Source organism: Parasteatoda tepidariorum, chromosome 1 (genome assembly GCF_982258835.1).
Source record: "Parasteatoda tepidariorum strain Cologne lab strain chromosome 1, Ptep-v5.0, whole genome shotgun sequence".
Classification (NCBI taxonomy): Eukaryota; Metazoa; Arthropoda; class Arachnida; order Araneae; family Theridiidae; genus Parasteatoda; species Parasteatoda tepidariorum.
Window position 1 is genome coordinate 40,441,244 of NC_141755.1, and position 17,902 is coordinate 40,459,145.

At 27.9% G+C, this 17,902-nt stretch overlaps 2 long non-coding RNA genes across 2 annotated transcripts; both read left to right on the top strand.

Annotated features, from left to right (window-relative positions):
* Window positions 1-5,949: 5,949 nt before the first annotated feature.
* Window positions 5,950-8,081, top strand: LOC122271058 (uncharacterized). Its single transcript, XR_006226134.3, has 3 exons — window positions 5,950-6,109; window positions 6,921-7,103; window positions 7,939-8,081. It is a non-coding gene; the product is annotated as an uncharacterized LOC122271058 (long non-coding RNA).
* Window positions 8,082-10,821: 2,740 nt separating this feature from the next.
* Window positions 10,822-13,999, top strand: LOC107455498 (uncharacterized). The gene is made up of 3 exons (XR_001585588.4): window positions 10,822-10,975; window positions 11,770-11,954; window positions 13,783-13,999. It is a non-coding gene; the product is annotated as an uncharacterized LOC107455498 (long non-coding RNA).
* The last annotated feature ends 3,903 nt before the right edge of the window (window positions 14,000-17,902 follow it).

The following is a 17,902-nucleotide window of genomic DNA, read 5'->3' on the forward strand; positions in this document are numbered from 1 at the left end:
AAATTTTTGATTTTTTATTGTTTCAAACATTTAATTAGGTAATAAACCAGTCCTTAATGTATTGATTTTGCTTTTAATTTCAGAAGATTTAGCTTCTTCTGACAAATACGTATTCTTTTATTCCGTAACACAAAAGCGAACTTTCTTTTCATTTGTTCATTTTATCGCTATTAACATTTGCGTCATACTTAGTTTGGAACTTGTTTTTACTTTTTTTATATTGATCACTCAATTGATCACTTGATGTTGCTTTGCATGGAAATGTCATTTTTGGTTCCAGAACTCCCCTGAACTCGTTAAAATAATTAGCTAAATTAAAAATTATTTTGAATATTTAAAATAATACGAAATTAAAAGATGAAAAAAAGTGATATATGCTAACATAGTGAGTAAAAAAAAATTTCTTGTTGTTTTAAAGTTATTTGTTTAGAAGTACCATGCTACAAAGCAAATTACCTGTTGTTTTTCGGAAAGTATTTTTAAATGTTTTAATATTTTAAAAACATTATTAATAAAAAATACTGCACCAAAACTCCGAAAAACTAAAATTAGAAGTAAATTTGTGTTAAACTCTTCAATACTTCGCAAAAAAATGCCTTCATTTTATGATATTTTCATTTACTTTTAAACTAATTAAATTTAATGCACGCATAACTGTATAATTAAAAATTAATTAAAATTCAACATAAAAAGCTTTATCGTAAAAATATTTGAATATAATTTTTATTTTATTTTAATTTTATTCAATTTTATTTCGAAGTATTTATTTTTCCACGTTCTTTTTATCTTTACTGGTATAAACTTGCATGTCTGGCATACACTGAATTTCTATATGTTTATTGTGCACTTGAGTGTGGATCAGAAATCGATTCTGATTCAAATGGGCTAAAACATCGTGGTAAATGCCAGTGCTAAGGTATTAACTGTGAGGTAATAATTGTCGAAAAATAATTTCCATGTAAATATTTATACTGCAATTTAAGCTTCAAATGTATGAGTTTTCATGACGGTTAAAGTACTTCCTCACCATTCATTTTTGCTCGCTATGTCACAAATCCTTATTAAGATACTTCTGTATTCTAAGATGTAATTTAAGTACACTTTGAGCAATAATATTATAAAAAGGACCATCTTAAAAATTGTGACATTTTAAAATGAAATGTTGTCTTACTATTGTTTACAGAGCGGTACTTACCGAGTTTTAGAATTTTCAATAGAGAGCAGCTCAATGCAAAGAAACATACCATTGCTGACATTTTATGATCAAATCAAAACATTTCATTTATAACTTGCATATATATTAACATTATATATTCAAAAACGAACTAATACGGTATTAAAAAGGGAAATTAATACTTTATATAACTATTAAAAATATAATAATCATTAACAATTTCTGTTTCATTAGAAAAAAATGAAAAACTTGTTAAATTGAGTAGAACATTGCGAAATAGCAAAATTAATATCAGAATTTTAACTAAACTAAATTCTAATGAAGAAAAAATTATTTATTAAATCTCATTTAATAAGTATTTTTTTAATTAATCCAAACAGATAACTTGTAATAACTAAAGAAACTGACACTGTATCATATATAAAAAGGAAAGATATTTTATTATTATGTGGACGCAAAGAAGTGAATCCTTAGTTCTAAACTAAACTAAACTAAACTAAACTCAGTGGCACGACAGCCCATGGAGGGCCAAGGCCTACTGTGCTCATCTCAGTTTTCTTGTCCTTGGGCTCTGGGGTGCAGGAGCAGATGTTCCGGTTAGGTGGTCAGCCGAACGCCAAACCCCCAGTGCTTAGTTCCCAAGCATGCTTGGTACTCATTTATCGACCCACTGAAGGGATTAAAGGCTCAGTCAACCTTGCCCGGCCTGAGGATCAAACCCAGGACCTGTGGCACGGAAGCGCTACCGCTCAGCCACCAGGCGTTATCCTTAGAATCCTTAGTTCTATATTATGTAAAATTCATTCATAAACACATAAGTTTTAATAGTGATACAAGGATAATAATACAAATTAATACTGTCAAAAGTGAAACTAAACATATTAATACTTATTTGTGTGCCTGAATAAAACTGGACATGTTTCTAATCAAGCATTGTTTATATGCTTTCAGTTCTGCTTTCCTTAATAATTATTCGCAAAATTTATTTAGTACCTTTCCCTCACCTGAACATTAATTTGGGATTAATTTAAGTCACATTATGTATACTTTTCATTCAGTTTTTATCCTTTGAATCATTTTAAAGGGAAGTTACTATAAGGTATCTTGCATTCGTTTGACATAGTCGCACACGCTTTCAGATATGTTCAGCTACATATTCAGCTATTCGTTCACTATGTTCAGCTATATGTTCAGCTATGGTCATATATGTTCAGCTATTATTATTTCAGGTCAATCATAACAAATGGTATCCTAATAAAAACTCTTCTGAGTCACTATAAATAGTCAACAAAATAAACGGAAATATTAGAATTATGCTTTAAGTAAGAACTGTCATAGCATTGTGCATAATTAATCCACCTTTAATGTCATATACCTCATTTGTACAAACCAAAGACTGCAGATATTCTTTGTCAATTATTCATTATGAATAAATAAAAGCGCTGCAACACTCTCTATAAATTATAAATAAAGTTACCAGACTAAAATATAGCCTTAAAATAAATTCATTCAGATTGAGAGAATCGTTATATAATATTTTTTAGAACTTTCCAGAAAACTAATGCTTTCTTCTTTATAGTGCAAAAGGTTACACTTATTTTTTAGATACGTTATAGTAAAATACAGGTTTATGGAGTATATATCTTAAAATTAAATAGCAACTAATTAATAATTGCTATTTAAATATTTTTATGAAGCCAAACGAATTACTAACCAAACTAAGCTGAATGAAAACCAACGAAACTAAAGATTTCGTTACTATATTTTACTATTGTTATTTTATTATTACTATATTATGCTTATTATAATATTACTATATTAATTTATATATTTGTAGATTCAAGCATGGTGGTGAGAGTGAAATTAATAAAATGCATCTTATTTTTCTTACACTATTAGAAATTTCTAGGAATAAATGTTTAAATAACAATTCCTTTAACCGTTATTTTACCATATTTAAACAAAATATTCAAAAAATCATTATTTATTCAAACCGTTTATTTACTGCTTTCGCCTAATATGGTTAAACATCAGAGTTTTATCACACCATTTAAGCCCACCTAACGAAGACTCATAGTTCCTTCTATCTGAGTACGTATTACAGCAGAGAGGGCTAATTTCAAAACGAACGGGGGTTTGAGTTCCTGTTCTGACACCACAGTATTCCCCATTCCCTTCACCTATCGATCGAAAAGTCTAGCTCCAATGTCCAGTTAAACTTCATTTTGCAATTTTGAAGCCATGCTAGTTGTAAATGGTTAAAAAACCTTATTGTTTTAAATTTAAGAATTTTTTAACGATACTAGTTTCAAAGGTGCAAAAAAAATCTTTGCCTTAAACTTTACAGTTAATTGGATGGGCAGATTGCTGCCGGTAATGTTACCGTAATACGAGAAAGGAAATTCTAGCAATATAATTTTGCTATCTATTTTTAATTTTTAACGAATCTACGTCTTCATAAGTAAATGCATGCTAATGAAAAGTCGTCATTTCTCCTCGATTTGATGGGACCATTTCTGATGATGAGATGGCCATCGAATTTAGAGTGTCATTCCCCTATAATATTCATCTGTTTTTTTTCGGGAACTATACTGATACTATGCTCTTTAAAGGTCCAACTTATTGAGAAATATAATATAATAATAATTTAAATACCTGATTCGTGAACTCCAAATAAAGTAAACGTTAATTTTTAACGTGTTTTTTTTCTTCATAAAAAGCAATGCTTTATTAAAAATGCAAAAAAGTGAAACTGCTTCCGGAAAAAAGACATCTACAACAATACATTAAAAATTATCGGAGTCGTATCTCCTCTATGGCCATCAAACCTAGATTTATATAGCAAATCAGTTATATTGCGCTGAAGTTTATTGGTAATTTTTTTTAAAAGTGGCAATAGGTAAAACTTTTCACATAGAAAAAGCACAGTATGTGTAAAGAAAAAAATCCTAAACAATTGTTCAAGAAAAACGAAATCAGATGAAAAAGCATGGGGCTTTCTGCTTTATGAACCATTCTTTTCTTCAAGTTTCAAAATTAGCTACATAGTTCGTTAAAACTCAGATTGCTAACTGAAAAATATCAACTAACAAATTTTTCTTCCTTAAATCATCATGTACAGTGTGCAAAATTAAAAAAAAAACACCCTAAGTAACTTCTCACCTAATGATCGGATCTTCACATTCTCGGACTAAATCTTAATGGTTTAAAGGGTTGACCACAAATATGGTGAGTAATTAGGGTAGACGATATTTAAATTATGAAATCAGACTAATCAGACGTACTTTTTCTGAACAAAATCACCTTTATTTCGACGGAGTCGGATTTCTGATCCCAGCATATTTAACTGCAATTTGGGAAATATGATCCTTAATAGTTTGGTTACGTGGGAGATCCAAAGCTTAGACTCCTTAATGTTAATTTTACTTTTTGCGTGTAAAACTATATCTAGAGAGCTTCTTAGCGGATTCAAAAATGTTTGCTTGCTATTATAAAATTTGTTCATCCAAAGATAATTGCATGTAAAAAAGTTTTAGAAAATATTTATTATATTTTACAATTTTATTTAATAAAATTTGAAAAAATTTTGAATTGCACGATATGCAACTTATTACGTTATTTTAAGGAAAGCAATTTTAAATTGCAAATTATAAAATTTAAGTGAAATCGGTCACATGATTTCTGAAAAAATATTAAAATTCGCTTAGAAATTTGATTTCTCAGGAGCTATTAAGTCGATTTCGCTCTTTTTTTTTGAAATTTCACATGTAAAATTTAACTCTCTGAAATGATCTAAAAAAATTATGCCTGATAGTTCAAAAAATTTTCGACTGTTATTAAATACAATGATAAGAACATAATAAATATATGCAAAAGGTTAAATTTTGCCTAAAATTACAATCGGGTAAAGAAATTTTATAATTGTCTGCAAAAATATTTCAATACACTTAAAACATTTCTCTAGATGTAGTAAAACGAGCAAAAAATGAAATTTACATTAGCGTATTCAAGTTTCGATAGTTCTCTCGATCAAACAATTTCCACCATGTTTCCCAAATAGCAGCTATTCCCTATATTTTGGAAGTCAGAAATTCATTAGTTTTCCTGAAAATGTTTATTCAGAAAAAAAGAAACGTTTTTGTGTCTAAATTTGTACCGTAAAATACCGTCTGCAGTAATTAATTAGCATATTTGAGATCCCCGTCTCGAACCTGATGAACACATAACGTCCTCTGGATTACGTACTTTAAAATAATTTATTTGAAACAGTCTCTCATGCAGAAAAAGTATTTCTTATGTAATTTTCTACCTAACAGAGCTATCCGTGAGAAAAATGAACTTATAACTTTGAAATTTTGAACGAAAAAATAAGTAGTTTTCTAAAGTGAACTTATTTAACTGTAAACTTTTGCATCTTTGAAATTTCCTGTGACTGGTATTTAAAATCGTCGGCCAGTTTTAGAATCTTTGGTATTTTCTTTATTTGTCCATCCTCCCTGGTAATAAAGAGCTCATTGTTTTCACAAATATTGTAATTATTTGACATTGGATGCATTAATAAAACTTTATCGCTAAGCACTGTAACTGCCACTCATAGAAATATTTATTGTGTTTCAACATAGATTTTGTCATGTCACTCTATACATTTATTGCCAGAGAAATCGCTATCTATTTCCCAACGATGATAATATGAAAAGTGCTTAAACTTGTACAATCACCATAACTAATACAAACACATTTCAAATAGTAAGTTGTTTCTCCATCTAAAAATATCTAAATTGGTTTCTTAATAAATTACATTACTTAAATAATGATTTGTTCATCTGTATTGAACAACATGTTAATTATTTGAAGAGAAATATTATTTTTCATTGTTGCCCTTCAAATATCAGTGCATGTTTTTTCCTTTGGCTCTTTGTTTCAATACACGGTCATGTAAGTAAATCAAGCTATTTAATACTGATTATTTTTTATTCATATTTTGTGAGATATAAATAAGTTATAAAATTAATAGTTTCTCCGTTAAAATTGAATTTATAAGTAACAAACTACTGATCATTAGCCACATTCTATTTCACTAATATTGCCTTTTTTAAAGACAGTTTTAGTCCCCAAAATGATCAACCTTCAGTATTAAAAATTAATGGTGTTTATTATTTTCATGTCTCCTGTTCATTAATTTAGTTTTAAGTTGTTTTCAACTATTGGGAGAAAATTGCTTTCGTAGAGGACTGTTTGATGGATCTAACTCTCATTTTCGTTACATGAATAGAAAAATCACGAAGACCTCCCACGGTTAGTGTAACGACAAGAGGACTCTACCTCATGATTCGTTTACCACTGAAGATAATTTTTCGTTAGCACTGAGCGACCTCGGTGCAGAATTTGTATTGATCAGCCATCTCTGGGATTTGAACTCGTTATACCTCATTGAGAAGCGAACACTCTATCCCCTGAGCTCTATCCAATGACTTTTACTAGCTGATTTGTAATATAGCCTTTAAACAAAAATGTGTTCCTGCTAGAAACCATACAGGTTTTAGTCGTTTTACTATTTATTTTTTAGCCCTGAATTGTCAACGAATCAGTTTAAAAAACAAAGTTTTAATTCAGCTTTTTTCATAAACTATTGCATATTTTAAATATATATATATTTTATACTAAAACACTTATACTATGTGTGCATTATAATTAGATATATATTTAAAAAGGGGCATAATTCTACTATTCTTTTTTTTCCTTACAGTTCTCAAGGTTTCTCGGAAAATGTACAAAATAGTCTTAATTTTTCTCCTCTTCCAAATAGCATCGACCTATGCTAGGGTAATATGTGATATTGCATGCGAAGAAAACAATAACTGCCCAGTTTTATTATGTGGCAATCCTGTAGCACCTGCTTGCGGCTGCTGCCTCATATGTCCTGTTGAAGGTAGCAATTTCTATAATGATAATTAAATAAAAACTTCTGAAATTTATTGAAAAACCGAACATAATGTGAAAAGTAAATAAAATAAAAACATTACTGTAAACAAACACTTCATTAGAATAATTCATAAAAGTTTTTTTGTCACTTCTTTTCTTTATAACACTTTATACCTAATTTTGCTAATAAGATGACGAAAATTATTGTAAATTCCTGAATATTATTTTATAAAATCAATTTTTATTAAGTAACAAATTTAAAAATTTCTTTAAAGAAATTTAAATGTGCAAAACCTATTTAGGAGTTATGTTTTATACTTATAAAGACTATACTACTGTGTTTTACTCATCGAAAATGAAAATCCCTGCTTAGTCAACATTTTGAATTTACGGAGTATTTTTCTAGTTTTCTTTCCCTATATCTTGAAGTATCACCCTTATTATTGGTAATTAATATGGTTATGTTTTTTTCAGAAGCATATATGCATTTCCAATATTAAATTTTAAAAATATGAAACTGGAATTAAAAACAATCAGTGTGTGTGTGTTGATGCTCGTGTTTTTAATGAGACTGGGGTGCGTTATACCTGCCACATACTCAAACTTCTATAATGTTATGAAGTGCCCACAAAAATACCTAAGGGGTCACTCAGGCTCCTCTCTTCAATTTAGGTATAAAGTTCTATCGCCCTTATAAGGCTAACAAATGAATTATTAAATACAATGTTGTTTTAAATAAAAAAAAAATAATAACAGACAATTTTCATTAGTTCATTGTAGTTGTTTCAGCTTTTCTTTCCAATTAAACTGTATATTATATTACTTTACTTTACTAATTACAGGTAAATCGTAACAGTCAGTTCATACAAAACAATTTTTATAGCAAGGGAGAAGTGAAACAACGCAAATGATCTTCTGATTACGAAGGCATTATGATTTTGACGTTTATTATTGTGACTAATCAATAAAGTTTTTAAAAAAATTAGTTTTGTGTATTTTATGGATATTTAGTATACGATCATAAGTATTCTGTGTATTCAACATATACCAGTTCTAAATAACTTAAATGATTTATATCTTCTTGGAACAATGTATAAATCTCTTAAGACATAAATGAACTTAAAACAATACAACTTGTTGATAGATCTGAAATATTTTTGCACTAAACAATAATACCAACAGAATTGAAAAATGAATTTCTACCACGTGTTTCATTGCTTAATAGAAAAAGGAAAGAACTTTCCATTCTTTTCTTCCTTTTCCTTTCTTCCTTTAAGAAAGAGGAAGAGAAACGAGAGGCTTTCAATACGAAACACAGTTACTATAATGCTCCACATTTTTTTAGCTGGGTTACATTGTATCCATTAAGACATTATTGTTGAGAAAACTAATAATTTGTCCAAAAATTAACACAAGGTTTTATTTGATTTTTGAAGAGCCATTTCATTTTATAACCGTCGTTGAAGAGCCAACCCTGTTCTGAGTTTATGATTATCAATGTTCAACTCCATAGTCAAGCAAATTTTGAACAAAACTCAGAAGACAAGGGAACTCTTTGATCAAACATTGGGACAAGCTAACGTTCCTGGAGGACTTTTTGATCGAACTAACTGGTAATCACCTCCCATATGTAGAGGAAACCACCATTAAAACCACGAGCCGGGAGCAAAATTCCTATCAACCAGTCCCAGCTGGGATTCGAACCTGGGACATCTCGTTTTGAAGTGGACGCTCTAACTTCTACATCACCGCAGATCTCTTGGAGAACCATTTGAGAGAAAAAATGTCTCTAATGAAGAAAAAAAACGGGACATCTGTTAGTTAGACTTAAATTATAAAATCATATAATTTAACGTCTTAGGCTTTAAACGTTTTTTCTCATTGCTTTCCTTACTTTAAAATTTAAACAGCATGATCTGATTAATAAATCAGCAAAATTCATGCATATTGGCTAGTGAAATTTTCCTCATAAGATTGTCCATTCCAGTCAACTGTGGTCCACATTGTTTTCATTATTTTCAAGATTATATTAAGATGAAATCATTTCACATTGGCATTCAAAGTTTGCATAAATTTATTAAAAGAGTCTAACAATTTATTTTATCTGATAGAAAGCGAAGTAATGTTCGAAGATTTACACTTACTATGAACATTTGTAGCGGTGAAAACTTTAAGTAGCAATGGTAGTGACAAGAAGTGAGATTCGAAACTATTTACCCCCACTTTTCTTTTGCTGTGGAAATTTTTTGCGATTTGTCAATGATTTTCCTATATATGACAGTTTTGGGTAATCCTTTTCCTTTAAAAGATATGTACTACTAATAAAACTATTTACTCTCAATTATAGATAAAATGGGTTGTACATCAATGGGTGATGGGTTGCACATCAAAAAGCTCTGATAAAATGAGTTATAAAGTCAAACACATGAACAATAGTAGCATATAGGAAATTTTTTAAGGGACTTCTAGTTACTACTTAAAGCTTTCCTTTTCAAAACAACGGCAAGAAAAGTGCCCTCCCCCCCTTTCTTATAACCCTCGTTGAACAGCTGACCTAATTTTGGGTTTGCGATTATTAATGTTCAACCTCGTAGCCTTGTAATTTTGAACCAATTCCAGAAGACAAGAAAACTCTTGGATCAGTGCCACTAGAAGTATGATTTGTTATGAGAACATGGAGGACATTGTGACTCGACAGATAAAGGAAACATGCTTTTAACATCTGAACAAGACTTTTGACTAGCTATTAAAGGTTCAAAAAACACTCTAGTTGATGCTTTGCTGCCTTGTTGTTACATTTTAAAATGTGTTGGTTATTAATCTGTATTCGTATCTTTTGATTATTTTCGCATAACGTAAAAAAAATTATCAGTTATAAAATATTACTATACATTGGTAGATTTTATTTACAATAGTAAAAAAAAATCTAGAAATATCTCTAACTTATTGAAATTTTTAAAATGTTTCATCAATTAGAAAATCATTTACTTTGGAATGCCATCAATTTCCCATAAAAAGGACCTCCAAAGGCGATTTTGAATATGTATGTGTTGAATTAGTTTTTCGATTTTAAAGGTGTAATTTACAGTTTCGGATCTGTATTTTCTAATAACCTAAAACAATTTATAGCAGCTAAAAGTTTGTCTTTGTGGTAAAAAAGTTACAAGTAAAATTCATTGATTCGAGATAGTTTTATTTGATAAAAAACGAAATTTAATTAAAGCAAATAAGTGCACATTTTTATTGAAACAAAGTTGATCCTTTGTTCCTTAATTAAATCCATTCTTACTTGTGCATAGGAAAAATTATTCTTGCAGAATCTCTTGATTTTTGAGTGCATGATTTCAAATCTCGAAATACTTGAATTTCTTTTTATTTCAAAACACGGACTAGCCAATCACCAGAGGCTGTTAGTCATATATTATAAATAAATTATATCATGTTTGTGACTTACGCTACTTAAAATTTTCAATAGTTTATTCCAATTGGTATTGAAATATTTCATTCAAAAATTTGAGGAACCAAGATAACTTTCAGAAACGCTGTATCACTTATAGTTCAATACCTGGAGGGGGTAAAAAACAAAGCCTTATCTATGATTCTTTCTGAAGTAAAAAGCATAATTTTTCATTAATTGAAAGGGAAATAATTGCGTTACGTTTTTAAATGATAAAAACAATCTTAAAATTTTATAAAAATTTTTCGATCTCTGAAACTTTGTTAAATAATGATATAAATTTGTTATTGGAAAATCAAGCATCGGATATGAATTGGAAATTTTATTTCAATTTATGGCACTTTGCCAAAAAAGCTTGACACATCATTTTATAAAAGTGATACTACTAATTTCATCACATTTCAAAGTTTTCAGCTATAGCGGTAAGTACCTGAAAAACATTGCTTAGTGAATAATACACTTTAGTGGTTAATGAAGTTTTAAAATTCCATTTATCTTTGTTGATGTACTTATTTCAAATTAATATAGTGTAATTATAAGACACAGATGTTATTTGATGCAATAAATATAGCTTTTGTAATAGAGGAACACCTTTAAATAATTAATAATCTGTGGAATTAGACATTTTAAAAATACCCCATTCAGTTTTAGCTTATTTATTAAAATTTTATAACGTATTAATTTCTTAGATTTATAATCAAGCACTCAAATTCATATTAATATACAGTTAAAATATTTTCTCTATTACATCTGGAAAATATTTCTCTTACGCATTTTCAAAGCATCTCTCCTATTACATTCGCATGAGATTAATAAAAGAAATGATAAGCTAGCTTGGTACTAAATATTAATTATTTTTACTGTTAGGATTTAAATAAATGCTTCATATAAAATTCATATTTCTTTATATCAAATTTAGCGAATTTTGTTCCAATGTTTCATGTGTCCAATAGTCAAAGTTTGGCAGTATGGATTTCTAATGCTCTTTATTCAATATAGAATTTATTTATTTGAAATATGTAGATTTTTTCTTCTTATAATTCATATGCTCAATAATCAATGTTTGACAGCATGATTTTCTATTACTCTATATCCACTATGGAATTTATTTACTTGAAATATGCAGATTTTTTTTTATAATCTAAATAAATTAGCAGAAAAAAAATATGGGTGTGAATAGTTATAAAATTGTAATTAAAAAAAGTTTCCATTTTAGTTTCATTCAATAAAAAATGAAAGAAGTTGTGATACTCCTGTTACTGATAAGTATTGCTTCAGTAAATGGTAATTGCCTATCGATGTGTGTTGATAACTCAAACTGCCCAACACTACACTGCTCTGATAATGAAACACCTCAAATACACAATTGTGATTGTTGCCCTACATGTCGACCGAAACTAAGTAATTATAATTTTTCTTAATAACAGACTGTGAATAAGAGTTGCAAGTAATATACAGAGTAAATGTGCACATATTCAATTAAGTAAAGTAATGTTATTTTATTAAAATAGTCTTGTTCAGTGGATATAATTTAAATTCACCATATGTTTAATTATGTAATAGAAAACCTTTTCTATCATTCTCTTTTTAGTATCCTTCCGCGCAATTAGCTATCCGCCCCATAATTTTTCTATGATATGGATTTTCAATCATCAATTCTCAATCAACCGATATATATATATATATATAGTATAAGAAGTGAATAAAATGGTAACACATAGCCAATCACAGAAGACTTGCGGTTAGTAACACACAAAACAGACAATCAAAATTGAGAAGACGTGAGTGTGAAAAAGTAATAATTTTGTCTGTTCAATTGTTACAACTAAACTTACTATATAGCTAAAGTTAGTTGAAATTTTTATTTTGTTTTGATCTGCTTAATGATGGTGTAATTGTTGTTGTCCATGCATTTTCATTGCCCTGAAAATCACGTGGTAGGATCCAGTTTTTTCTCATTTATTTCCATTTTGTTTCGATTGTCATCAGCATAAAACTAATATAAGTCGTAAAGATATTGTTTTTCTATAAATATTTTTGTATCCCTAATTTAAATTTATTTTCCTGTACAGCTATTATTACGTTTTTAACTCAATTTTCGAGTTTAAAACTAAGAGAATAGTTGTATTTTTTATTATTATTACAATGTAATTCAGCTCTATATTTTCAGTAGTTAAAACAGTCGTCAAATCTTATTCACCGTCTTACAATTATTATTGTTGTGCAAATAACGTTAATATTCTGCAACAAGTTACTGTTAAAGAGATCTGCTAAATGATTTATAACTTAATGATCAGCTTCATGTTCAATGAGATGCAAGCAAAATTTATATTTAATATATCTGCCCATTTGGTAAGCGGAAATCTTAAATGTGTTAATCTTTACGGTGGTCAACTCATCAAATTTTATTGAACGATATATTATTTTAACTATATATTGTTATAATAATTGTTATCTTAAAAAATGATTACTTAGAAAAACTACTTCTGCCTATAAATTGACCTAAATATTTCTAATACTAATAGATAATAATATTTGAATGTTGGAAGTAGAGGCACAAGTGTAAGCAAACAGAATTTCCTTTACTATATATATGTTGAGTGAATAATTTTAACTTTAATAGAAAAATTGTGTTCTGAAAAGAAACGACAATAATTGCGAAACTATTATTGGGGTGGGTGAGCGGTAGCGAACAGGGGGAATATATTATATATATATATATATATATATATATATATATATATATATATATATATATATATATATATATATATATATATATATATATATATATATATATATATATATATATATATATATATATATATATATATATATATATATATATATATATATATATATATATATATATATATATATATATATATATATATATATATATATATATATATATATATATATATATATATATATATATATATATATATATATATATATATATATATATATATATATATATATATATATATATATATATATATATATATATATATATATATATATATATATAATGAACTCAGGGTATCAGAGAAAACTACAATCAGTTAAACAAGGGATAATTTTGTTTTCAGTTGTATGATTTTTTTAACTGACCTTGGATGTTATCACGTCACTGATTTCAAATTTGCAAATCATTAATAAGAATATTTTATTAGATAATTTTAAACCTTCAAAATGGTTTAAATTCAAAATGTTATTTTTTTTCCAGGTACATCCTGAGAATGGCAAATTCATTTTCTGAAAAAAAGAAGGAAAACCATTCCAAATATCATGGAAAAATCTGTTAATAAAGTACAAATAATAATAACATTGATTTTACTAATTTTTTTTATTAGTATAATTACCATGGTCAAAAAACCCATAAAACACTATGGAACATGTCCAATTATAGTATTATAAAATAAATATTACACATTTGAAATGACTTTTACTTCCAAACTCATGATTTGTAATCGATGTGCTTGATTTTTAATTATGATTTGCTCTAGACAAAGAACTTGATTGATTAGATGATAATTAATTGCAGTGGTAATTTTCATCAAAAGGCTGTCATGTGTCAATTTTCAGCAGTTTTTACGTTATTGTGACGTAAAATAACTTAGGGAATACTCTTTCCTGATCAATGAAGAGACACTTTAATTTAATATGTGTAATATTGAGTCATGATTTAAGAAAAGATTTATCTGGAAACTTTATAATATATATATATATATATATATATATATATATATATATATATATATATATATATATATATAAGCAATGACATGTGATCGATTTGAATTACTCTCTTTAAAAACCATTTGTAATGTTATATGCAATAATTTTTTTTTTCATTTTCTCTTGTCATATTTTGTTTTACTTATACGATAATTTAAATAACACTTAGGAAAAAAAGAAGAATTAGAAAGGGGAAGATAATTTATTCAAGATTTCTTAAAGTAACATACAATAAAAATTCTAAAATATGTCATAAAGCTACAACTGAAAAGATTCCAGAACATCTTCTGTGTTTAATTCAAAAACATTAGCAGCGTTAACATAATCTTCACAGCCTTTGTTAATGCATTATTTTTATGTGAGGGCAAATGTGTTGCATACAATGTGAACTATTTTTAACTTCAGAAAATTTCATAGATTTAATCATTTTATAATGATTTTTAATTTTAGAAATATTTGTTTTTTTTTCAGCTGTTGCTTTAAACCTCCGACATACTAAAAATTTGCCATCTCATAATCAAAAAATAGAAAGTCGCTTTACACAACGAGTCGACTTATGCACTGGGATATACGGTAGATTTAAATTAAAAGTAATATACTATGAAACTAAAGAACTTTAAAAAACCAATAATGACACTATTGTTTTGGTTCTACATGCAATAAATAACTTCCGGAGAAGAAAGAAAGAAAGTCATAATTTCTGTGCTTTGACTCTGAAGAAGGTTCTTTTTTATTAAACAGTAATTCAGTATACCAGAGTCCAAGCGCATTTTTGTGTCGTTATTTTCGTTTCGTTAAAGCTGTTATTATTATCCATTGCAGTTCAAAATATACTTAGTCTTATGCTAGATAATATACTATGTATTTAAAATTTCCTGAAACAAATAAAATTGAATTAAATTTTTTTAAGCAAATTAATAATAAACAAATATAAAAATAAGAGTCAAATATTACCCAAGCTGGTGAATCTAATATTATTTTAAACTTTAAAAACTTGAATCTTAATGATTCGAAAACTTCAAACAATATAAAATTCCATTGTTTGGCTCTCATGCAACTCAACAATTGGATATCTGCGAGTGACTTCATCGTAGGTATATCGTGACATTTCTTGATTCAGAAGTCAACCAGGTTCGACACTCCCACGTGGCATTGCTCACACATATCTGATTAATTTATATTTAACTCATGGTTAGGCGCAATATCCTCTCTTCTTCTGGAGTTGTAAGTACTAAATCACTCATACAACACGCTTTGCATTTTAATATATCACACGAATATTTCATTTTTTCTATAAAAGTGGAATATGTTTCATTTACTTTCAGATCATACAAATATAAAAAAATATGTTTTTGAAGGAATAGTAATGTTATTTTAACGGATCAAGAATTTTCTAGAAAAATTGATGTTTTAAATACGTTTTTAAAGATAGAAAAATATAACAGTAAGTGAAATTGTTGAAAATATGGAAATAAAATAAATAACAATAGTCAAATATAACAAAAAGTGATATTGTCAAAAATATGGAAATATAATAAATATTAATAGTCAAATGTTATACAAGCACGTGATCATATTATATGCAAGCAAGGAAATATATATATATTCCAAGCATTTCAAACGTACTTCCAAACAATCATAAAAAAAAATTTTTAAATTATTAATTTTATGAAGCTTCTTGATATGACAAGTTAAAAGAATAAAAAATTAATAAAATTAATAAATTTTCGTTTCTCTTTAAAAGAATAATGCTTTCAAATTTTCTCAGAACCATTGTTGGGATTACCGGGTATTGTGGTCTGAATGAACTATACAATTAGTTGCTATTTCACAATTTTCACACATCGAATAATTGTTTTAAGTACGCTGCAAAAAAATATCGTAAAATTTGCCGTTTCAAATTGGTAGTGGGGTAAGTTGTGTAAAACCGTAACATTTCCAAAATAAATCTGCAACCTTAACTGTTTTTTATCAAACAAGAGCAAGTTTTCTCCTCAAGAAATACGAAGGAAAACTTGCATTTTTGTACCGCAACAAAACAAGATTTTACAGCAAAAATAAATTTTTTGTCTCAACAGACTTTTAAACAACTAAGAATCTTTTGTGTCGGCAAATTTTGTAGTAACCAATCATAACTATGATTCAAACTTGGGATATTTCAGCGATTCTCAACCAGTGGGGCGAGCACACTAGAGGGGTGGCGCGAAAATATCCAGGAGAAAATATTATTTAAAAAAATTGATTAACTGACTGAAAGGAAGGCACACATACGCATAGAAAGCAAAATACATTTCAACTTATTTAATAACTTATTAAAGTAAAAAAAAACTTATGAAATCAAAACTTAGGGTGGGTGAGCCAAAGGTGGCCATAGCTATAAGTTTTGATGATTTTACCTAATTTTCTGATTAAGTCTGTGTGGCTGAAGTTTTTTTTTTTTTTTTTTTTTTTTTTTTTTTTTTTTTTTTTTTTTGCAAAATCTTACACCTATCTCTCTAATACATATCACATGTACTTTTAATTGTAAAATAAAATTTCATTTATTCTATGGCACAATTTCACAATTGTAGCTTTTGCCCATATATTGAAATCACGTTTTCACTTACTCAAATCATCTTCAGAAAAGACACTTGGACTGACAATTTTTTTTTACATGTATCATTTACATTGATAGTTCTCGTGTGACGTCACTAGTGATTCTTTTGAGTTAACTCATTAAAATAAATCATGAATTATTGAGTTAATTTTTTCAAAACAGTTCACTAACCGTAACTAGTAAGTAAGAGTTGACTAACCTAACCCATAACTAGTATAAAAATAACCAATTTAAGAAAATACCAGAATCTATCACAAAAACAAATTGTCTTTTGGTTTCGCCACTTGTCGTGAAGTCTATGAATATTTCTCCCTCATCAATTGAGAGTCCTTCGGGAGTCTTATGGAATAGATCCCTAACCCACTCGTAATTTGCTAGATAGCAAATTAAAAAAATATTTAGAAAAATTTAAAAAATAAATCATTAAAAAAAGTATTTTCTTGCTGACGATAAACTGAAGTTTGTCGTCAGTAAGAAAATACTTTTTTTAATTATTTGCCAGCCTGGTTAAATGATTTTCTAAGGATACAAAAACAAATTTTAGATGTTCTTCTTTAGCCTTGTAAGTTCTAGTACAATCCTCAACATTTGCAAACATTCTTAGGCTTTTTTACTTTAAATTTCTGCTTCACAATTCCAATTTTCGACAAAAAGCATTAACTTTACCACTCGTATCCAACATATGTATATTCACTCATTGGAGTAGAAGATTCAAGTTAAATAATTTCTTGAATGTATCTGCCAAGTAGCTCAATTTCATCACAAGTAAATCATCGCGAAAATTCTCGGCTTCCGATCTGTTTTCTTCTTCTAGGAAATTGGCGATTTCTTTTTTAAATTCATAAACATGTTGCAAAAATTTGCCACGTGATAACCATCTTTCCTCGTAATAAAATAGTAAGGCTGAATGTACTGAACCCATGTCTTTACAAGGTATGGAAAATATTCTCGATTTCAGGGGTCTCATTTTTATATAATTTACTACGGTTACAACCGTACTTAACACAATATT